Source organism: Gorilla gorilla, chromosome 3 (assembly GCF_029281585.2).
Source record: "Gorilla gorilla gorilla isolate KB3781 chromosome 3, NHGRI_mGorGor1-v2.1_pri, whole genome shotgun sequence".
Taxonomy (NCBI): domain Eukaryota; kingdom Metazoa; phylum Chordata; class Mammalia; order Primates; family Hominidae; genus Gorilla; species Gorilla gorilla.
In genome coordinates this window covers 38,119,964-38,141,839 of record NC_073227.2, presented here as the reverse complement: position 1 = coordinate 38,141,839, position 21,876 = coordinate 38,119,964, and the positions used below count along the sequence as shown (strand labels likewise).

At 36.4% G+C, this 21,876-nt stretch overlaps 1 pseudogene; it reads left to right on the top strand.

Annotated features, from left to right (window-relative positions):
- The window catches only part of LOC101146494 (cathepsin B-like), a 90,752-nt pseudogene extending 73,829 nt beyond the window's left edge, over positions 1-16,923 (top strand).
- The last annotated feature ends 4,953 nt before the right edge of the window (positions 16,924-21,876 follow it).

The following is a 21,876-nucleotide window of genomic DNA, read 5'->3' as shown; positions in this document are numbered from 1 at the left end:
GGTAGGATAATATACAAGACTTCTACTTGACCTCCACATCAACCCCTCATACTAAATTAAGCTAGAAGATGCGTTTACCATGGAAATTCCATACTCAGTGAGTTCAGCTACATGTAAAATCTAACTTCCATGAGCTCTTCTGCCACCTGTTGAGTATTATAGGTGTTCTTGTGCCGCTTTTCTTTTGATTATGCATATTCACATTTTATGTCATTTTAGATACATAGTTTAGAACTCACTAAATAAGAAATCATAGATTTCCCCATTTTTTTAATGTAATATCTGTGCCATGTTTAGGAAGAGGAAGGTGTAGTGAAATTCCACTCTCCTGGGGGAAGAAAGAACAGCTGGCTTGGGTTCTAAACACAGCTTCTCCACTAACTGCCTGTATGTGCTTAACTACTTTGACTACAATTCCTTTATTAATATTTGATGATCCCTGTGACAGTTAATTTTACATGTCAACTTGGTTGGGCCATGATACATAGATATTTGGCCAAACATTATTCTGGATAATTCTGTGAAGGAGTTTTGGGGATGAGGTTGATATTTATATTGATGGACTTTTAGTGAAGCAGTTTTGGTACTCTCTTCTGTGAGTGAGCCTCATCTAATCAGTTGAAGTTCCTAATAGTACAAAGACTGACTTCCCTGAACAAGAAGGAATTCTCCCAGCAGATTTCCTTTGGCTGCAAACTGGAATTTTTCTCTGAGTCTCCAGCTTCCTTACCTGATCTGCAGATTTTGAACTTACCAAGTCACCAAAATCATGTAAGCCAATTCCTAAAAATCTCTTTCTCTCTTCGCCGCTCTCTTTTACTCTTTCCCTCTCTTTCTACCTCTCTTAATCCTAATTAATACACTAATACATATTTTGGAACTGGTAATGGACTTCCCACCTATTTCACTTTTAGGAAAACCATGATAAATTAGCAAGACTAAATTTGTGCTAAATTTCTAAAGAGGATTGGTAATCCATTACTTATTGTTTAAATCTTCTTTATATTTTTAAAATGCTTTATTACATTAATATATAAATGATTATAAAAGTCATGATAAAATGTTCAGGAAGAAAACTATTATCTGGAAATATACATAGAGCACTTTTGGGTGGGGATTGGGTTATAAATGTGTAATAGATTGTTTTACAAACAAACCTAGTTTCTAAAGGAATTAACTAGTACCTAAATCTCTTTGCTTCATTTAATCATTTTGCAACATAATTATGGTGTTCTCAATTTTCCTAAGAAAGGAGTTTATTCAAAGTTGCACTATATTTTCTAAATGAAAATGCCATACTTGGCTTTAATTTCTTTTGTGTATTGTCAATAGATTTCAAAGATTTAACATTATTAAATAATCAATTGTTTAATTATTTAAGTAATTATGTTTCATTAAAACACACACACAAAATTTGTTCCATTTCATAAATGCAAAATAGTTAATATAATTATGAAGGTGGAGAAATCAATGAAATGATTGAGTTATATTCTACAGACTAATTAGCAAAGCTGTTTTAAGAAGATAACTATCATCTTTTTGGTAAATAGTCTTATTTCTCATTGTATCAATTGTCTAAAATTTCTTGTTGGTTGCTAAAAAAAGACATACATTTTTCTGTTTCTTAAACATTGGTTTTAGTGTTGTAAAAATCTCAACATTGCTTTTTGAAAAAGTAAACACAATCTTAAACCTTGTGAAGAAAAAAATAGGAAGTGTTTTAATTCTAATACATGACATCATAAAGCAACAGGAAGAATAGATGTTTATTACACCTTATTATGTGCCAGAAACTTTTCCGCACTTGAGATACCAAGCAATTAAACAAACAAGCCATTTTCTCTCAATAGGAAATACAGGACATAAACAAATACATATAAAATAAATTATATAACGTGTAAACAGTATATATTTTTTGAAAATTAGAAATATAGAATTGAGTTCAAGATGCCGTTAATATGAGATGAAAAAGAATATTTCTGATAAGATGGAAATTGATCAGATACCAGAATAAAGTGAGGGAGTAACCCATGTAGATATTTTGGGAGAGAAGAAGTTAAAGAAAAAAACAAATACAAACACTACATCAGAAAAAAATAATAAAGTTACTAATATTCAGCTTCTGATATTAAAAATAAGATCAGGCAACAAGATTATAGATTGGAAAAACAGCCATTTTTAAGAGAGGAAAATCTATTTCCTAAATTATTTTAACTTTTGTTTAAACACATTAAAGGTCATGATGATTGACTATCAGAGTATAATTCTGTAATGACCCTCAGTTACCATTGTATCTTGAGTGTGGTTATGAACTATATATAGTGGCATAGTCAGCCCTTTGATTAGGTTATTTTAACACAGTTGACTTAAGGAAAGAATATTCTCTTGAGTGGACCTGACCTAATCAGGTGTGTCCTTCAAATTGACTGAGCTCTGCTTAGCAGAGATTTGAAGCATGAAAGAAGATCAACATGAAGGGTATTTTCCTAGGCTGGTTCTGAAGATGAAGAAGGTCATATGATAAGGAACATAAGCAACTTCAAGAAGATCAGAACATCCTCTGACTGACAGTTGAAAACTGTCTTACAGCTGCAGAAACTTCAATCTTACAATTGCAAAGAACTGAAACCTACCAAACTATGTGAACTTGGAAGTAGACCCTGAGCTGCAGATGAGAACACAGGCCCTCTGCCACTTTGATTCTAGCCTTTTGAAACTCTGATGAAAGAAATGAACCATGCCATGCCTGGACCTACAGTACTGTGAGATAGTAGATGGGTATTATGTTATGGTTCTAAGTTGCAGTAATTTGTTACAGAACATTAGAAAATGAGTACAACTGTAATAATAGAATTTTCTCCCTAGTGTAGACTATGACTACTGTTGCTTTATGTTATGAGGCATTACATTATGGGGACAGTGCTAAAAGTTTCACACATTAACTGGAAAGTTTAATGTACATTCCATTATATATTTAATAATTAGAAAGAGGGGGGATATTATGAAACTTTAAAATAGTACCACAAATTCTAAATTTAATCATTAAAATTATTAAATTATTAAATCAGAGTAAAATGATAATTTATGGCAGTAAAAATTTATGCAAAAACATAATATTTTTAATTATTTATTATTATTATTATTCTTTTGAGACAGTGTCATTCTGTCGCCCAGGCTGGAGTGCAGTGCAGCGATCTCGGCTCACTGCAAGCTCCGCCTCTCGGGTTCACGCCATTCTCCTGCCTCAGCCTCCGGAGTAGCTAGGACTACAGGCGCCCGCCACCATACCTGGCTAATTTTTTTTGTATTTTTAGTAGAGATGGGGTTTCACCGTGTTAGCCAGGATGGTCTTAATCTGCTGACCTCGTGATCCGCCTGCCTCGGCCTTCCAAAGTGCTGGGATTACAGGTGTGAGCCACCGCGCTCTCTCAATAGAATTTATCTCGATAAAAATATGCAGCTGTGGAATGTGTTATAACTGGGATGAACGTTTCTCTGGATAGACCAGTATGAGGTCATTCCAAATAAGCTGGAAGGTTCAGCATGGTCACAGAGATATTCAGTTTTCCTGAGCTACCTTCTGCACCAATGTGAGTCACTAGCAGATATAATAGAGTCCCTGAAGCCAACTACCTCGTAAATGAGAGTGGATGAATTAAAAACCATGGGCTCTGACAAATCTAAACAAGACGTGATCATATCACCTCCTAACTAAATCATCAAATGCTAGAAAAACATAGTGAGCTGCTGAATAAGGAATGTTACCTTAAAGATTAGCGAAACAAGAAAACGCCACAGAGGATCTAAGCACTCTTCTCAAACACCACCAAGTTACAGAGCCTCACCCAAACACCAGACGCAAAGGAACTATCTTAGATAGGTGCAGAACATGAGGAGAACTATTAAGGATCAAGCATTTTTAGTTAGAGAGGCTGAACATTACTTAAAGTCACTATTTATGTTCTTATTGTCAGCCTAATGTTAGTTGATGAGATTGTGAGATTATTCTTTCTATATATGGAAGGTAAGGACATCTACAATAGTTATAGACAAAATAAAAAAGCTACATTGTTGCTGGGTATCCAAGTCATAATGTGAATAAATGTGTGATATCAATACATAAACACATTTATATACATACAGACAGACATATATAGACATACACGTTTATCTCAAAATCAATAATTATTGTATTCAGCTGTTCGGGCTGCTATGTGTGACTTCACAAAGATTTATTTCTCACAGCATTGGGAGCTGGGAAGTTCAAGATCAAAGTGTGGGCACATTCAGTGTCAGGTGAGGGCTCTGTTCTTTCTCCGCAGATACTCATTGTATCTTCACAGGATGGAGAGAAGAAATCAGAAACAAGTACTCCCTTACTTGCTCTAATAGTTTTTTTAATAAGGGCACTAATCTCATTGTAAAGACTCCACCCTCATGACCTAGTTACCTCCCAAAAGATCTCTGTCCTAATTCAATTCTACTGAGGGTTAGGATTTCAACATATTAAATGTGGAAGAACACATACATGCAATCTGTAACAATTATCTCTATTCACATGTAAGTAATCTATATTCAATTTATGTTTTCACGTACATGTTTTTCACATAAAAAGTGTAGTGAATGAGCAGTGTGCTAGTTCTTCAAGTTCTAACAGTTTATTATCTTTAAGTTTAGAAACCATTTGTATGTTGTTTACTTTGATAATTTATATGGCAATGAAAATGTATCCAAAAATGTAAATAATATAATCAATTCAGAAAATGCTAACATGAGCAAGCCATATCTCAGAATCATTATTGTATTACCTAGTTATGCATAATTGATACTTTTTATATTTATTACAGCGAAGGTTGAAAGTTAAGCATATTTAGTTGCAGTCAGTCTTCAGTTTTTTTTTTTTTTAAACACAGGTAAGCAATATCTAGTTTCTAATTCTGGTGGCACCTGAAGTCAGCATGGAGTTCTGCAGCTCATTAGAGTACTATACCAGTACTAGAGTTTTTTATTTTTATTTTTACTTTTTCCTTGTTTCTAAGTCCAAGTGTTCTTATTTTCTACCTTGTCAGTACTGGACATAGTAAGTGCTCCCAAATTTGGGGTTTTGGAAGGCAACCAGGGTAGCATTCCATTTCCTTAGCAATAAAACACTCACATATTATCACTGAATAAGATGCCATTCCATCTATTTGTTAACCTGAAACAAAAACTTAACATTTTTTAAATATATGTGTGAAAAGATCAAGAATTTGAAGTTGGGAGGCAAAGCTCATATTTGTTCCTTACCTAATCATTCTTTATGAAGAATAAGATTAAAATATGAATTTAGAGTACAATATAAAATCAGACTAATTTTCTAAGATTAATTAAATTTGAAAACAAACAACTTTTGTTACAAATACAAATCAACATTTGTTGATTCATAATAAATAACCATTCACCATTGTATTTTGATATCTTAGTCCCACTTGGAATTTATTTCATCCCTGGAGAATAGAATTTGGGAAAGTGTTATTCCAGTTTCAGGAAGATTTTTATACTGAGAAAAATGTTTTATAAATCTATTAAAAATTATTTTTCCTCTATGTGTTTCTTTTTCTGCTTCCTTTGTATCCCTATAGTGGCATCCCGAAATGCAATTATTTAAATAGATAGAAGGCATCTTTTAAATTTTAACTTATATTTGTAGAACAAGATAAGGTCCTCCTTATTTCAATATCAGTAGGTCTCAGTATTTGATTCCAAATAACAGTTTCATACCCAAATCAATGTGACTATTTTGTATATTCAGAATTCACCCCAACAATATAAATTTATTCTGAAATGTATATATTGAAGATGATAGAGAACAGTAGGAGATTTTTCTATCACATAAAATGTCCTGGTTCATTAATATGGTCAATATGTTGTCTCACTGGATATTTTTTCCTATTGTAAAATACAGTGAAAATAGCCTATAATATTAATATATCAAAATATATTCAAAGGTTGATTAGATATAATTGTGGCCTAGAGGTGCATGTTGGAGGGCAGACTTACATGTAAAATAAATAATTAGTGGAATGCATTTATATATCCATGTCAAATAAAAACTAGAGAATAAATAGACTACTGGGCAATAGGAAACAGAGAGAGTTAAAGAAAGGGACAAGAATATTGACCATGAAAAAGTGTAACAAGTTGGTTGTTCTAGGTTGTTTTCCCACTCTCACAGCCTATGTCAGATTAAACAATCGATTTGTATTGATTTTTCTTCCTAAACGTTTTGCAGTCAGTCTCTACCTTTCCCATATACCATTTGCCAATTATAAGTTTTCCTGAACTTACCACCTCTTATCATGATAAAGTGTCAGGGACCAAATTTACTCTTCCACCTTAAAGAATTTTAAAAAAATACATAAAATATATGACATAAATATTCTCGTATTTTGGATCACACACAAGGCATGACATTGAGAACTGAGAGAAAAATAACACGCAAGTGGAACCATATGATTGCTCCATCTTACCTACCAAAGGCAATTTCTAGGAAAAAAAGACAAGGAAACTTAAATAGATGCTGGCTGTATTTCTTAGTTGAGGAACTTCAGAGCTCAGGGAAATCAAGAGGGCTAGAATTCACAGGCCAGCGACCAAACAGTGGGAGGCAAAGAGAGAACTGTGGAGACATGCAGTGTTTCCCTCAAATCTACAGCTGAGTACTGAGTTCCATGAACTCAGTACCGGACATAGAACAATCCCTGGAATTTATATATCAAGTAGAATAATCCCTGTAAATTATACAGGATCAAAGATCATTCACATTCCCACCAGCCCAAAATGAAAAGAGCTCTTAATACACAAGGTTTCAACTCGAGTCTACAAAATATTAATGATTCTCTAATGGGGTCATGTGAGCTCTAGATAAAAAGCTATCCTGAACTCCCCTAAAAAAGGTTAAAAGTGTGTCTTGACTGGTACAAGATGGTATCTTACTGTGGTTTTGATTTGCATTTCTCTGATGATTAGTGATAATGAGCATTGTTTTCATATATTTGTTGGCTGCTTGTATGTCTTCTTTTGAGAAGTGTCTGTTCATGTCCTTTGCAAATTCATGTCCTCCATAGCAACATGGATGCAGCTGGAGGGCACAATTTTAAATGGATTAACGCAGCAACAGAAAACCAAATACTCCATGTTCTCACTTATAAGTGAGAACTAAATATTGGGTACACATGAACATAAATATAGGACAGTAGATACTATGGACTACTAGAGCGGGGAGGAAAGGAGGAGGACATGGGCTGAAAAACTGTCTATTGGGCACTATGCTCACTACCTACATGACTAGATCCATGCCCCAAACCTCAGCATCACACAATATACCCATGTAACAAACCTGCACAGGTACCCACTGAAACTATAATAAAAGTTGAAATTATTTTAAAAATATGCCTTGAAAGGTTCAAATTGCTTTTAAGTAACTCAACTACATTCCAGAACAAAGCCCAGAAATATTTGAAGGAATGCAAATAATTTAAATACAAGACACAGATAAGTTAAAAGATTAGGCAAAATATTCCATGCAAAAATTAATAATAAGAAAGCTGGAGTTAGCAAATGAGTATCAAGTTTATTTCTTTTTTCTGAATCTTTGGAAGTATATTGTAATTAAGCTCAAATCCTCTTGTTTTGTACAATTAAAATTCTTCTTGCAGAAACATTTTTTTTCTAAAGTAAATTTATTATTAGATTCCCTGGATATATGGGTAACATATATATTATACCTGCAGAAATTCTGAGTAAATTGATATTTTAATGCTTTCCTGGCAATGCCAATCAACAACTACCAGCAGTGTGAGCATGTCATTATTTTGGTTAAAAACATTTGATAACTTTCCACCTCTTACAGAACAAAATATAACCAATTTTTATGCTATACATAATTCTTTAAGGCACAATCCATGCTTATCTCTGTGGTAGTCTCTTCTTACAAATATTTCTCTTAACACCATCAATATCAAAATATATATAACTTCTGATTCATAGGACTAAAAAATGACAGAGTAGATTAGATAGTTATTTTTTAAATTGTTTATTAAAAGTAAACAAAATAAGTTGATGTTATGATTATATATAAGGTAGAAAGTTGAAAATGTGCTCAATTAATGGTTATATCATGTCCACTGTTTACTGACATTACTCTAAGGACTGAGTGTACAGTGGTGATAAAACAGTCCAATTCCCTTAACTTATAAAACTTATATGTTAGAAGGACCAGATTAAAAATGGCAAACTGGAAGGCTCCAAGCCCTTTCCCCTCAACAGAGAAATCAAACAGCACAGCAAGCAAAAGCTGGCTAATATACGAGCCAGCTGGCTTGTAGGAGCTCCCTTATGGGAACTCTGGAAGACAGTACAAGATCCATAGCATGATAGACTGGATTAAGAAAATGTGGCACATATACACCATGGAATACTATGCAGCCACAAAAAAGGATGAGTTCATGTCCTTTGTAGGGACATGGATGAAGCTGGAAACCATCATTCTGAGCAAACTATTGCAAGGACAGAAAACCAAATACTGCATGTTCTCACTCATAGGTGGGAACGGAACAATGAGAACACTTGGACACAGGGTGGGAAACATCACACACCGGGGCCTGTCGTGGGGTGGTGGGAGGGGGAGGGATAGCATTAGGAGATATACCTAATGTAAATGACGAGTTAATGGGTGCAGCACACCAACATGGCACATGTATACATATGTAACAAACCTGCACGTTGTGCACATGTACCCTAAAACTTTAAGTATAATAGTAATAATAAAAAAAAATGATGCATAGCAAAGCCACCTAGTGGGAGCTCTGGAAAACAGTCAGAGATACACAGCAACCAAGGGAATGGCCAATCAAGAGAAAGCCACACTCAAAATAGAAGGGAAATTTATGGTATTTTCGCTTACTTTTGCCCTACCCCTTCCTCTATACAGCATGGTCTTTGTCTGGAAGACACAGAAGCCTAGTTCCCAGTTCCCATCCTTGAACTGGAGGCAGCACAGGGGACATTATTGGCAAAGTTCTCATCTGTCTTGGATGCTTAAAGGACTGGTCTATGTTTTGCCTCTCTCAGAGGTCAGGTAGCAGAAAGTGGTTGAATGCAATGGGATTTGTTCATAAAAGCTATAGGGAAAAGAAGATCCACGGACACGTAGGAAAAGGTATCATTGGTGGAGATATACATTAGACCATGTGAAGCCACAAGGAGTGGCACAGAGGAGGCTCTTTGGGAGTTCCAAGATAATTAAAAGCAACCATATGCACAAGGTATTAGAAAAGCCACATGTATGTCTAGACAAGACAAATGTTCAGAAAAGAACTGAGAAAACCTTAAGCTTTTTTCATGAGCTGCTCCAAAGTTTCAGAACATGTCCTATTACTTGGTAAAGAAGTTCCCTAGCATGGGACACGTCTGCAAAGACTGAGAAAGGTGGCATTTATTTTTTTCTTTAAAAAAAAAAATGTTCAACCTTTCCGTGTTTCTAGGTTTTTATATCTGTCTTGAAATAGTATATATATGGTTTATTCATTAACTCTGATGATCCTTTTTACCTTTAACGTATATGTATATTATCATTTATTTTGATAACTGATAAATTTTGACCATCTTATTTCTGTTCTAAGTAGTTTTGTGATTGTTTTGCTTCATTTCATGATGATGATGATGACTTAGTATTTTCCCCTTTACTTTAGTGTCCTCTTTTGTGTTGTTTAGATTTTTCCTCTTTTTGTTTGATTTATCTTTATTAACTATGGTTTATAGGTGGGAGAGCCTCAAGATGACTGACTAGCTGTATCTGGTACTTGCTTCTTCTACAAAGAACCAAAATAATGAGTAGATAATTGTACTTGGAATAGATCATTTATCATAGAACATTAGAATTTAACATAGAAATGACAGGAAACACCAAAAGCAGAGAAGGAGAGGGAAGCAAGGCACCCTGCAAGGCTGGGATTGGCTGAGAACCTGGAGAGTTTAGGTTCTCCAGGTTCAGAGGTTCTCTGAATTACAGAATGCCGAAAAATGGTAAGGGAGAGGCCCTGGTGGTCCAAATTCTCACTGTGGACTCCTGCAATTCTAGCAATGAGAGAGGCTCTGGACCCTCAAGAGACCTGAGATTAACATAGGGAGTTGCCTGGAGACCATAAATGACATTGCCCCAGAGAGAACTCACAACAGGTCCAACAAACCCCTGAGCCTTAAGAAGCTACAGCATGAGCTGGGCATGGTGGCTCACGCCTGTAATCCCAGAACTTTGGGAGGCCGAGGCAGGCAGATCGTAAGGTGAGAAGTTCGAGACCTGGCCAGCATGGTGAAACCCCGTCTCTACTAAAAAAAATACAAAAAGTTAGCTGGGCATGGTGGTGTGTGCCTGTAATCCCAGCTACTCGGGAGGCTGAGGCAAGATAATTGCTTGAACCTAGGAGGCAGAGGTTGTAGTGAGTCAAGATCTTGCCACTGTACTCCAGTTTGGGTGACAGAGCAAGACTCTGTCTCAAAAAAAAAAAAAAAAAGAAGCTACATGATGCTGCCATCTTGAGAGCTCAGCCATCATCAGACTGCATCCTACCTTGGGGCTCAACAGTCCCTGCACTTCCACATTTCTGGAGCCTCACTGACATTCCCTGCCCACAGCTGCAACAGCAAGGGGTGAGATGGGAACCACTGGCAGTGACCCTGCCTCTCCTAACAGAGAGGCAGCCAAAGATTTTCATATGCCCTAGGAGAAATTCTACTGCCTACAGCTGCTGCCACCACTGTGGGCTACTGAGAGCTCAAGTATAAGCAAAGAATGTGCCCTCCCCCCACACCAAAACACTGCCTATAGCTTAAAGCAACCCTGCATTCCCCAGTGGCAGAGCTTCAGTGTTGCTACTGCTCATTCTGCCAAAGGGCCTGGATATTTCTCTGCCCCTGCCTACTACAGCCAGCTTCTGCATACACCACTAGGAAGTGGGGAGGGAGGGGTGAGGAGAGATCCACTCAATCTAGCTGCCTAGCTCCTCCCTCACAATACATGAGCAAGACATCTGGGGGCTAGAGACCACCAGCCTCATCCACTCTTGGCACCTGAATACTCCTTCCAGTGACTGGAGTTGGGTTTACCCAAACAGTTGCTACCACCACATCTGGTACTCACCTGCATGGACCACCAGTAGGTCGAAGGACTGGCCTTCCCAGCCTGTCACAACCATCACCAACACCAGCATGGACAATTTGGGTCCCAGAGGGTTGTCCCAACACTGGTACTGCCATTGTCCACACCACACCTGCTTCCCAGGGACCCAATAACTCTTTTGGGTGCTTGGCCCACCACTGTTATTCCTGGCAATTGAGCAAGCCACTTTGTTGCCCTAGAATTGGCCTATCTGGACCTGCTAACGCAAGTGCCAGCATATACCACCCTGACACCCAAAGACAGGCATGCACATGGCTGCCACCACTGGGGTCCCAAAACTGGCCCACCTGGCATCCTAGTTCCCAGCAACTTCACCACAGCCTCTACTAACAAACAACCAACCCTAAGCCACCAAGTAACTCACAGACATCATATGATGCTGTTTACAGCCAAAGAAATCATACAGAGACTGCACTACAAAGTACACTCAGAATCAAAGCCAACATGCTCTACCCTACCAACACCATGGACTCATCTTCAGGAAAAAGTCCTCCCATACAAAAGCAAATTCAGAAAAAAATATTGGAACAAAAGACTGATGAACCAGATGCAGAGATATCAATGTGAGTATACAGGAAACACGAAAAAACAAGGAAGTATGTCATTTCTAGAGGAACACAATAATTCTCCACCAACAGATCCCAATCAAAGAGAAATTTATAAAATCCTGGAAAAAGAATCAGGAATATTGGTGTTAATGAAGCAGAGTGAGATAAAAAAGAATGCTGAAAAACAACACAAATAAACTAAAAAAAAATCAGGATATGAATAAGAGATTTACCAAAGAGATAGATATCTTTTAAAAATATGGAATTGGAGAATTCATTAAACAAAATACAAAATGCATTCAAAAGCATCAACAATAGACTAAGCAGAAAAAAGCATCATAGAGAAGGTGAAAACAGTTGTTTTGAAACAACGCACTGAAGTGAAAGTAAAGACGAAAGAATAAAAGAGAATGAGCAAAGAGTATTTACATGTAGGACACCATAAAGCAGGAAAATATGCAAATATTCAGAGTCCCAGAAGGTGAAGAGTAAACAAAAGGGTTAGAAAACCAATTTAATGAAATAAGAGATAAAAACTTCCCAAGTCTAGCAAGATAATTAGATATTGAGATATAGGAGGCTAAATGACAGCCAAATAGATAAAATTCATAAAAGTCTTCCATCGCACATTATAGTCAAACTGTCAAATATGAAAGACAAAGAGAAAATTCTACAAACAGCAGGAGAAAGCATCTAGTCACTTATGAAGAAACCCTCCATCAGACCAACAGCAGATTTCTCACCATAAATTTTACAGGATGGGAGAGAATGAGATGATATAAGAGATGTAAGAAACAAAACAAAACTGTCAGCCAAGGATATTATACCTAGCAAAGTTATCCTTCACAAATGAAGGAGAAATAAAGTCTTTCCTGGAAAAGCAAAAGTGCTGAGAATTCATCACCATTACACCAGCACTACAATAAGTGCTTAAGGGAGTCCTATACCTGGAAGCAAAAGATTGACACCTATCATCATGAAAACACACACAAATGTAAAATCAACTGGTACAGAAAACAGACAAACAAATAAAAGACTCAAATATTGCCACTACAGAAAACCAGTAAACCACAATGATAAACAATAAGAGAGAAAGAGAAGAAAAAATATATACAAAACAACCAGAAATTAATTAATACAGTGACAGAAATACACTATCCTAGCACCCAATGCCAATCACATATTAATAACAATCTTGAATATAAATGAATGAAACTTCTGATTAACAGATATAGATTGGCTGAATGGATAAAAAATGACTGTATTTTTCCATTTTCACCCTGCTGTATAGAACTTCACGGAGACTGTAATTTATAAAGGAAATAATTCTGCATGGCTGGAAAAGCCTCAGGAAACTTACAATCATAGTGGAAGGGGAAGCAGGCACCTTCTTCACAAGGCAGCAGGAGAGAGCGAGCACGTGAAGGAGGAACTGCCCAACACTTATAAAACCATCAGATCTTGTGAGAACTCACTCACTATCATGAGAACAGTATGCAGAAAACTGCCTCCATCATTCAATCACCTCCCACCAGCCTCCTCCCTTGACATGTGGGGATTAAAATTCAAGATGAAATTTAGGTGGGGACACAGAGCCATACCATATCAATGACAGGATTATATGCTGCCTATAAGAAACTCATATCACTTTTAAAGATAAACATAGACTGAAAATAAAGGGATATTTTAAAAATTCTATGTTAATGGAAACTCAAAGTGAGCCGGAGTAGTTATATCAAACAAAACGGACTTGACATCAAAAACAGTAAAATGAAACAAAGAAGATGATATTACGCGATGATAAAAGGATCAGTTCAGCAAGAGAATATGACCATTCTGAAAATCTATGCACACAGCAAAGGAGCACCCAGATAAATAAAGGAAATATTATTAGATCTAAAGAGAGACATAGACTCCAATACAATAATAGTTGGGGACTTCAGCACTCCATTTTCAGCATTAGACAGACCATCTAGAGAGAAAATTAACAAAGAAATGTTAGAATTAAACTACACACTAAACCAAATGGACCTAAAATACTTTTACAGAACATTTTATTCAATAGCTACAGAATACACATTCTCATAATCAGCACATGGAACACTCTCCAAGATAGATAATATGTTAGGACACAAAATGGTTCCTAAAATATTTTTAAAAATTGAAATCATATCAAGTGTCTTCTCAAACTACAATGGAATAAAAGTATAAATCAATAAAAAGAACTTGGGAAGTTGTACAAATGCATGGAAATTAGACGACATGCTCCTGAATGGCAATTAGGTCAAGGAAGAAATTAAGAATATGAAAATCAAATTCATATTCTTGAAACAAATGAAAATCAAAACACAACATACAAAACCTAGAAAATGCAGCAAAAACAAAATGATGGTATAGTATTTTTTGCATGTGCTGTTGTATTCTGTTTGCTAGTATTTTGTTGAACATTTTTACACCTAACTTTATCAGGATATTTTCTTGCCTGTAGGTTTGTTTTTTGTTTGGTTTGTTTTGTTTTTTTCATTGTTTTTATTGTGTCCTTGTCTGGTTTTAGTACTGGGGCAATGTTTGCTTCACAGAGTGAAATACTAGGAAACAGAATACAATAGCACATGAAAAAAATACTATACCATCATAATGTGGGATTTATCCCAGGGAGGAAAAGATGATTCAACTTACCTCAATCAATAAATGTGATATGTCACATCAGCGGAATGAAGAACAAAAGACATATAATAATCTCAATAGATGCAGAGAAAGCACTTGATAAAATTCAACATCCTTTTATGATAAAAACCCTCAACAAACTTGGTATTAAAGATACGTACCTCAATCCAATAAAGACCATGTATGACAAAACCACAGCTGACATCAAACTGAGTGGGGAAAAGCTGAAAGTCTTTTCTCTAAGAGATGAAATAAGACAAGAATGCCTGCTTTAGTCACTCCTATTCAACATAGTACTGTAAGTCCTAGCCAGAGCAGAACAACCAGGCAGGAGGAAAAATTATACATATATATATATATATATATATACACACACACACACACATATATATACACACACATACACACATACATATATATACACACATATATATATACACACACACATATATACACATACATATATATACACACACATATATATACAAACACACATATACGTATATGTGTATGTGTGTGTGTGTGTGTATATATATATGTATATATATATATATATGTATATATATATGGCATCCAAATTAGAAAACACGAAGTCAAATTGTCCCTCTTTGCTGATGATATGATCTTCCAAGTAGGAAAACCTAAAGACTCCATCAAAAAACTATTAGATCTGATTAATAAATTTATTAAAATTACAGGATACAAAATCAATGTACAAAAATTAGTAGCATTTCTATGAACCCATAATAAACTGGCTGAGAAATAAATACAAAATGCAAGAGTAGAGAATGGGTGATTAGATAGGGCATGTGGAGAAGGAGCACACGCCCTGCACCTGGGCTTCTGCACTGACTGAGGAAGTTAACAGGTTTGTGACGGGAGAACGACTATAGCCCAACCCTCACATTCCTCTACCTGACCTAACAGAGACCCCCACACCCACTAAAAAACAAATGCTGTTGGGTTCAAAGGAAGACCTAGCGCAGTTTGGTATCCTGGAAAAACTGATCCTTCAGTACCTCCTGTCAGAGGAGAATGTAGCTGAGGTGCATTCATCTTGATGAATCTATGAACTCAGAAAGGTGGATCCAAGATCCATCTTCAGACTTGAGGCGGCTCTTGGCCTCCTTCTGCTGCCTGCTGGTGCTGGCCAGTGCAGGAAGCAGACCTTATTTGCACCCCCTGTCCAAATAACTAGTCAACTATACCAACAAACAAAACACCACGCAACAGGCCGGGCACAACTTCTGCAAAATGGAATGAGCTACCTGATGAGGCCGTGTGGTACCTTCCTCGGCAGATCCAAGCTACCCCAGAGAGTTAAGTTTGCTAGGACATAAATCTGCCTGAAAGCTTTGATCCACAGGAACAGTGGCCAGACTGACCTCAGAGAGGTCAGGGACCAGGGCTCCTATGGCTTTTGCTGGGCTTTGGGGGCTTTGTAAGCCATCTCTGACTGGACCTGCATCCACCCCAATGTCTCAGGGAGGAAATCATGTGGCGGTGTCTGCGGAGGACAAGCTCACCTGTTTGTGTGGGGACGGCTGCAATGGTGGTTATCCCAATGAAGGTTGGAACTTTTGGACAAGAAAAGGCCTGGTTTCTGGTGGCCTCTATGACTCTCATGTAGGTTGCAGACTTTTTCCATCCCTCCTTCCCTGTGAGCACCACATCCATGGCTCCATACATGCGGAAGGGAGACTCCCTCAAGTGCAGCATGACCTGCGAGCCTGGCCAGACCTACAAATAGGACAAGCACTATGGATGCAGTTCTTACAGTATCTCCGAAGCACAAAGGACATCATGGCCACGATCTACAAAAATGACCCAGTGGAGGAAGCCTTCTCTGTGTATTTGGACTTCCTGCTGTACAAGTTCAAAGAATAGCAAGGCGTCACTGGAGAGATGATGGAGGCCATGCCATCTGCATCCTGGGCTGCAAAGTGGAGAACAGCACGTCCTACTGGCTGGTTGCAAATCCTGGAATAGGGACTGGGGTGATAATGGCTTCCTTAGTTTTTATTTTAAGTTTAGGGGTACATGTGCAGGTTTGTTACATAGGTACGCTTGTGTCATGGGGGTTTGTCGTGCCGATTATTTCATCACTCAGATATTAAGCCTAGTACCCGTTAGTTATTTTTCCCGATTTCCTCCCTCCTCCCACTCTCCTCCCTGCAACAGGCCCCAGTGTGGGTTTTTCCCTTCTATGTGTCCATGTGTTCTCATCATTTAACTTCCACTTACATGTCTATCAATGATAGACTGGATAAAGAAAATGTGGTACATATACACATATACACAAGTATGGAATACCATACAGCCATAAAAGTGAACAAGATAATGTTCTTTGCAGGGACACAGATGGAGCTGAAGGCCATTATCTGTGACAATAACTTCTTTAAAATCCTCAGATGACAAGATCACTATGGAATTGAATCTGAAGTGGTGGCTGAAATTCCACACACTGAGCTGTACTGGGAAAAGATCTAATCTGCTGTAGGCCTGGCTGGCCATTCCTGGGGGAGTTTTTCCCTGCATATAGTCAGGGATGGGGATGAGATGGAGGTAGAAGTGTGTTTTATGTTTTGAGTTCACATAAGATACAAGTTTTAGACGTGGCCTGAATTGGATTGGGCCTAACCTATTCATGACCCATCAGAGCTATCTTCCAATAACACACACCAAATTCCGGATACCTCCCAGCCCATTCAGTGGACTGACAGCCATAGTGCAGACAGTTAGACCACATAAGCCACTGCTGCAAGCACCGTGTGTTTTTTCCCCCAAAGACTAGTGCTGTATGTAGTGCCTGCTGCCCTGGCTCTGGCTGCATTCCCCCACTCCCCCTCCGCCTCCCCTACCTATGCATCTTCAGAGAGCAAGACAGAGACTCAGTGATGGAAAGTGGAGTTTGTAACGAGATGACAAATTCTCCCCTGTGAGCAGTACCTCTAAGCAAGCAGCTTTCCACATTTGTGACAAGTTCCGAGGAGGTATGATGGTATGGTAGCCCTTTGGAGAAAGTCACATTCTCCCAGGGCCCCTGCAACTATCGAGCTTTGCAATGTCAGAAACTATCTCTGGTCTTGTCCCTGGCATGATTCTTTTTTAATAGGAGATTTATTTTTGTGCACCTCAGCCAATCATGTGAATGAATAAGTTTAATAGTTGAAGAAACTATACTAGTTTTACAGATTGCCTCCTAATGTCGTGGCTTAAAGCGAAACTGAGTGGTTATAATCTGCTTCTGACCTGCTGACCTGCTGACCACAATGAAACTAATTTCAGAGGAACCAGCTTTTACTTTTTTAAAAAAAATTACTGCTTAACTCTGTCAAGTTAATAATACATGTCTGTGCCAATAAAATCTTTCTCCTTCAGAAAAAAAAAAAAAAAGAATGCAATCTCATTTTCAGTAGCTAAAAAAAAAAAAATACCCAGGAATAAATTTTACCAAGGAGGTGAAGATATCTATAAGAAAAACTACACAACCCTACTGAAAGATGTTGAAGATGACACAAACAAATGGAAATACATCCCATGTTCATGGATCAGAATAATTAATATTATTAAAGTGGCCACACTGCTCAATGCAATCTGCAGATTCAGTGCAATCCCTATCAAACTACCAATGCTATTTTTCACAGAAATATAAAAAAAATCCCAAAATTTGTTTGAAAGCATAAATGAGCCCAAATAGACAAAGAAATTCTGAGAAAAAAGAAGAATGTTGGAGGCTTCACACTACCTGACTTCAAAATGAATTACAAAGCTATAGTAATCAAAACAGCATGATATTAGTATAAAAGAAGACATATACACTAGTGGAACAGAATTGAGAACCCAAAAGTAAAGCCACATACTTACACCCAGCTAATTTTTGACAAATGTACCAAAGACACGCACTGGGGAACAATATTCTTTTCAATAAATGATGCTGGGAAAATTGAAAACCCATATGCAGAAGAATGAAACTAGACCCCTATATCGCATCATATAGAACATTCAATCCAAGTTTCATTAAAGACTTAAATGTAAGACCTGAAACTATAAAACTACTAGAAGGAAACCTAGGCAAGGTGCTTCAAGGCATTGGTCTAGGCAAATATTTTATGACTAAGACCTCAAAAGTACAGATAACAAAAACAAAAATAGATAAATGAGATTATATTAAATTTAAAGCTTTCTGCACAGCAAAAAAATATAAAAAAGGAACAATCAGCAGAGTGAAGAGATAAACTGTTCAAAGGGAGAAAATATTTGAAAACTAGACATTCAACAAGGGACTAATATGCAGAATATATAAGAAACTCAAACAACTCAATAGTAAAATACCAAATAATTCCCTTACAAAGTGGACAAAGGACATGAATAGACATTTCTCAAAAGAAGACATACAAATGTTTAATAGGTATATGAAAAAATACTCAACTTCACTAATTATCAGGGAAATGCAAGTCAGAACTACAATTAGATATCATCTTATGTCAGTTAGAATAGATATTATTAAAAAGATAAAAAATAACAGATGCTGGCAAGGATGCAGAGAAAGAGGACTCTTATACGCTGCTGGAGAAAATGTAAACTTTTACTAGCAATATGGAAAGCAGTATAGAAATTTTTCACAAAGAAAAAGAAAAACCTAAAAATATAACTACCACATGATCCAGCAATCCCAAGGCTGGGTAATTATCAACAGAAAAAGAAATCAATATATCAAAGAGACACCTCGCACTTCCATGCTTATTGCAGCTCTATTCCCAATAGCGAAGATATGGAATCAATGAAGTGTCCATTAATAAATGAATGAATAAAAATGTGTTATATATACCTAATAAACAAAATTCAGCCATAAAAATGAATGAAATCATGTTATTTGCAGCAACATGGATGGAACTAGAGGTCATTATGCTAAGTAAAATAAGTTAGTCACACAAATACAAATATCACATGTTCTCACTCTTACGTGAGAGCTAAAAACATTGATTTCATGGAAGTAGAGAGTGGAATTATAGATACCAGAGGCTAGTCAGGGCATGGGAGAGGCAGAGGTAGATGAAGAAAGGTGAGTTAATGGGTACAAACATACAGTTGGATACAAGGTATAAGTTCTAATATTTGCTGGCATAGTAGAGGGACTAAAATTAGCCGTAATACATTGTATATTTCAACGTAGGAAGAAGAAATGATTTGAACTGTTTCCAACACATACAAATGAGAAATACTCAAGGTAATGAATATCCCAAATACCCTGACTTGATGATTACACACTCTATGCATGTAACAAAATATAAGATGTACCCCATGAATAAGTAAAAAGCTATGTGTCAATTAAATAACTATGTTTCAAAAATCATATGCATAAATAGCTTAAATCAGTTAAACCAATCCAAACTTGGCTATGTACAGTGTATTTATTAGGTAACACATCTTTTTTTAAAAAAGATGACTCTCAAGAAGGACTCAATCCAATGAGCAAGCATATAAACATTTAAACAATGGTATTAGGCAATATAAAGCTACTGTGAATTTATAGTAGTAATCAATGGTAGAGTTGGGGTATGTTAAAAAAACTTGGGGAAATAATCATAACAATTTTCTTAAAATGATAATTTGATATGATATTTATGCCACATAGATAGTTGTCTGGAGGTGGATGGGTAGGAGTTTAAAATATAGAACCTATGAAAAAAACTGCAGGGAACCTTGAGTAACCTATTTTGGTTGAAGTGTGTGTGTGTGTGTGTGTGTGTGTGTGTGTGTCTGTGTGTGTGTGTTGCAGTAGTCCTAGTCAGAATACTAGATAGTGGTAATAGTTATAGTAGTAGCACTGTTTAATACTTCTATTACTAGTAGATTTTAAAGTTGATGGGAAAAGAAAAAGGATTATATCTTTTGGCATATTAATAAATATTTGCTTTTATATTTAATGGGTAACCTATAAAATATTTGAACCTGGGAGTTCAAATTATAGTAGAGTCATTCATGACTCTACTATGTGGGAAAAATTAGAAGAGCTAAAATTAAATGGGAGAAAACTAATTTAAGAGATCTTGGAAACAGTCCAGGACAGAAAGAGTCTCTATCAGTTTGGGACACAGATATGCGGACTCGAAAACTGGGACAAAATTTTTTCAAGACATATGATGAAGGTAGAAATCTATGGAAATTGTCATCTGTTTTGATACTGACAGAGTTTTGTCTTGAGGATAGAAGAAATGAAAACTGACTAGCCTGAGATATGGAACTCATGATAGATTAACTACATCGCCAACTTACCAGACTTTAGAGACACAGAAAACACACACAGATACATGCGTACACAGGCTCTGTCTTTGTGCATTTCATTGATAGAATGTCAAATAGGCATCCAAACAAATATATAAACTGTATTTTAACTCTATGGTTTCTTAAACGGAATTCTTTTATTAAACATTACCAATTCTCAAACTCTTTTAGGAGAAGAGCTTGGTATATTATGAATAAAAAAAGGTGCTGAGTTGGGATAGTGATAGAGAATTAAATATTACATAAGTAAATAAGCACATTTGTTTATTTTAGGTATAAGGAAAGGTGATGGGGTAGTCTTGAGCAGCTTGAGTTTGAAATGCCTATAAACATGGGATTTCTACAATCAGTTTTCTCTTTTGGTAGATCATAATTTGTCAAGAAATGTCAAGAAAGAGACAGGAATATAAATTTTTATTTTTCTATGTTGAGGAGTAGCTGAAGCTAGAGGATGGGAGGGAGTTTGAAATGTTAACACAGGCAGTGCCTATTCCATTTAATATTTATCAAATTGCCTTCTCTGACTAAAGATTGAGTTATGTCATCACCTATTCCAGTGAAACCAAAGCCATAATCAATAATTACATGAATCAGAGCTTCCTCTTTCTCTGCTAATTTACACTGCTGTTACACAAGCCTATGGCTAAAGATAGAGGGATCCAACTTTTGAAACGCAAACTTTGTCAGAAGAGGTGAATCACCACTTTTAATTTCTCCTACTTTGCACTTCGGGTTTGTACAACTTTTTTAGTCAGAAATATATAAATAATTCACAGATTTGGCCAATCAGTGCAGTTTCTTAAAATTCAATTATATTTAAAAAAAAAACCTATAGGACAAGCGGAGGGTTGTGAAATATCTTCTGTTTTACATTTAGATTTAATGTATGGGTATTTTATAGAAATTTTAACTTTTAGCACTCCTTTGTAACTATTATTACATTTGGTTATAAATAAATATCATCTATGTACTATATGAATTAAAAAGCCAAAATTTAAGTAAAACTCAAGTTTTATCGCAAAATCTTTGCAACCACAATGTAGAAAATGTTTAGATTGTTGCTTCCTTAAGGAAACAACAAAAATATCTTAAACTAATAGCTGATTTTGGCTTAAAATTTAGTATAAAATGAACCTTACTTAGTCTTTTAATGCT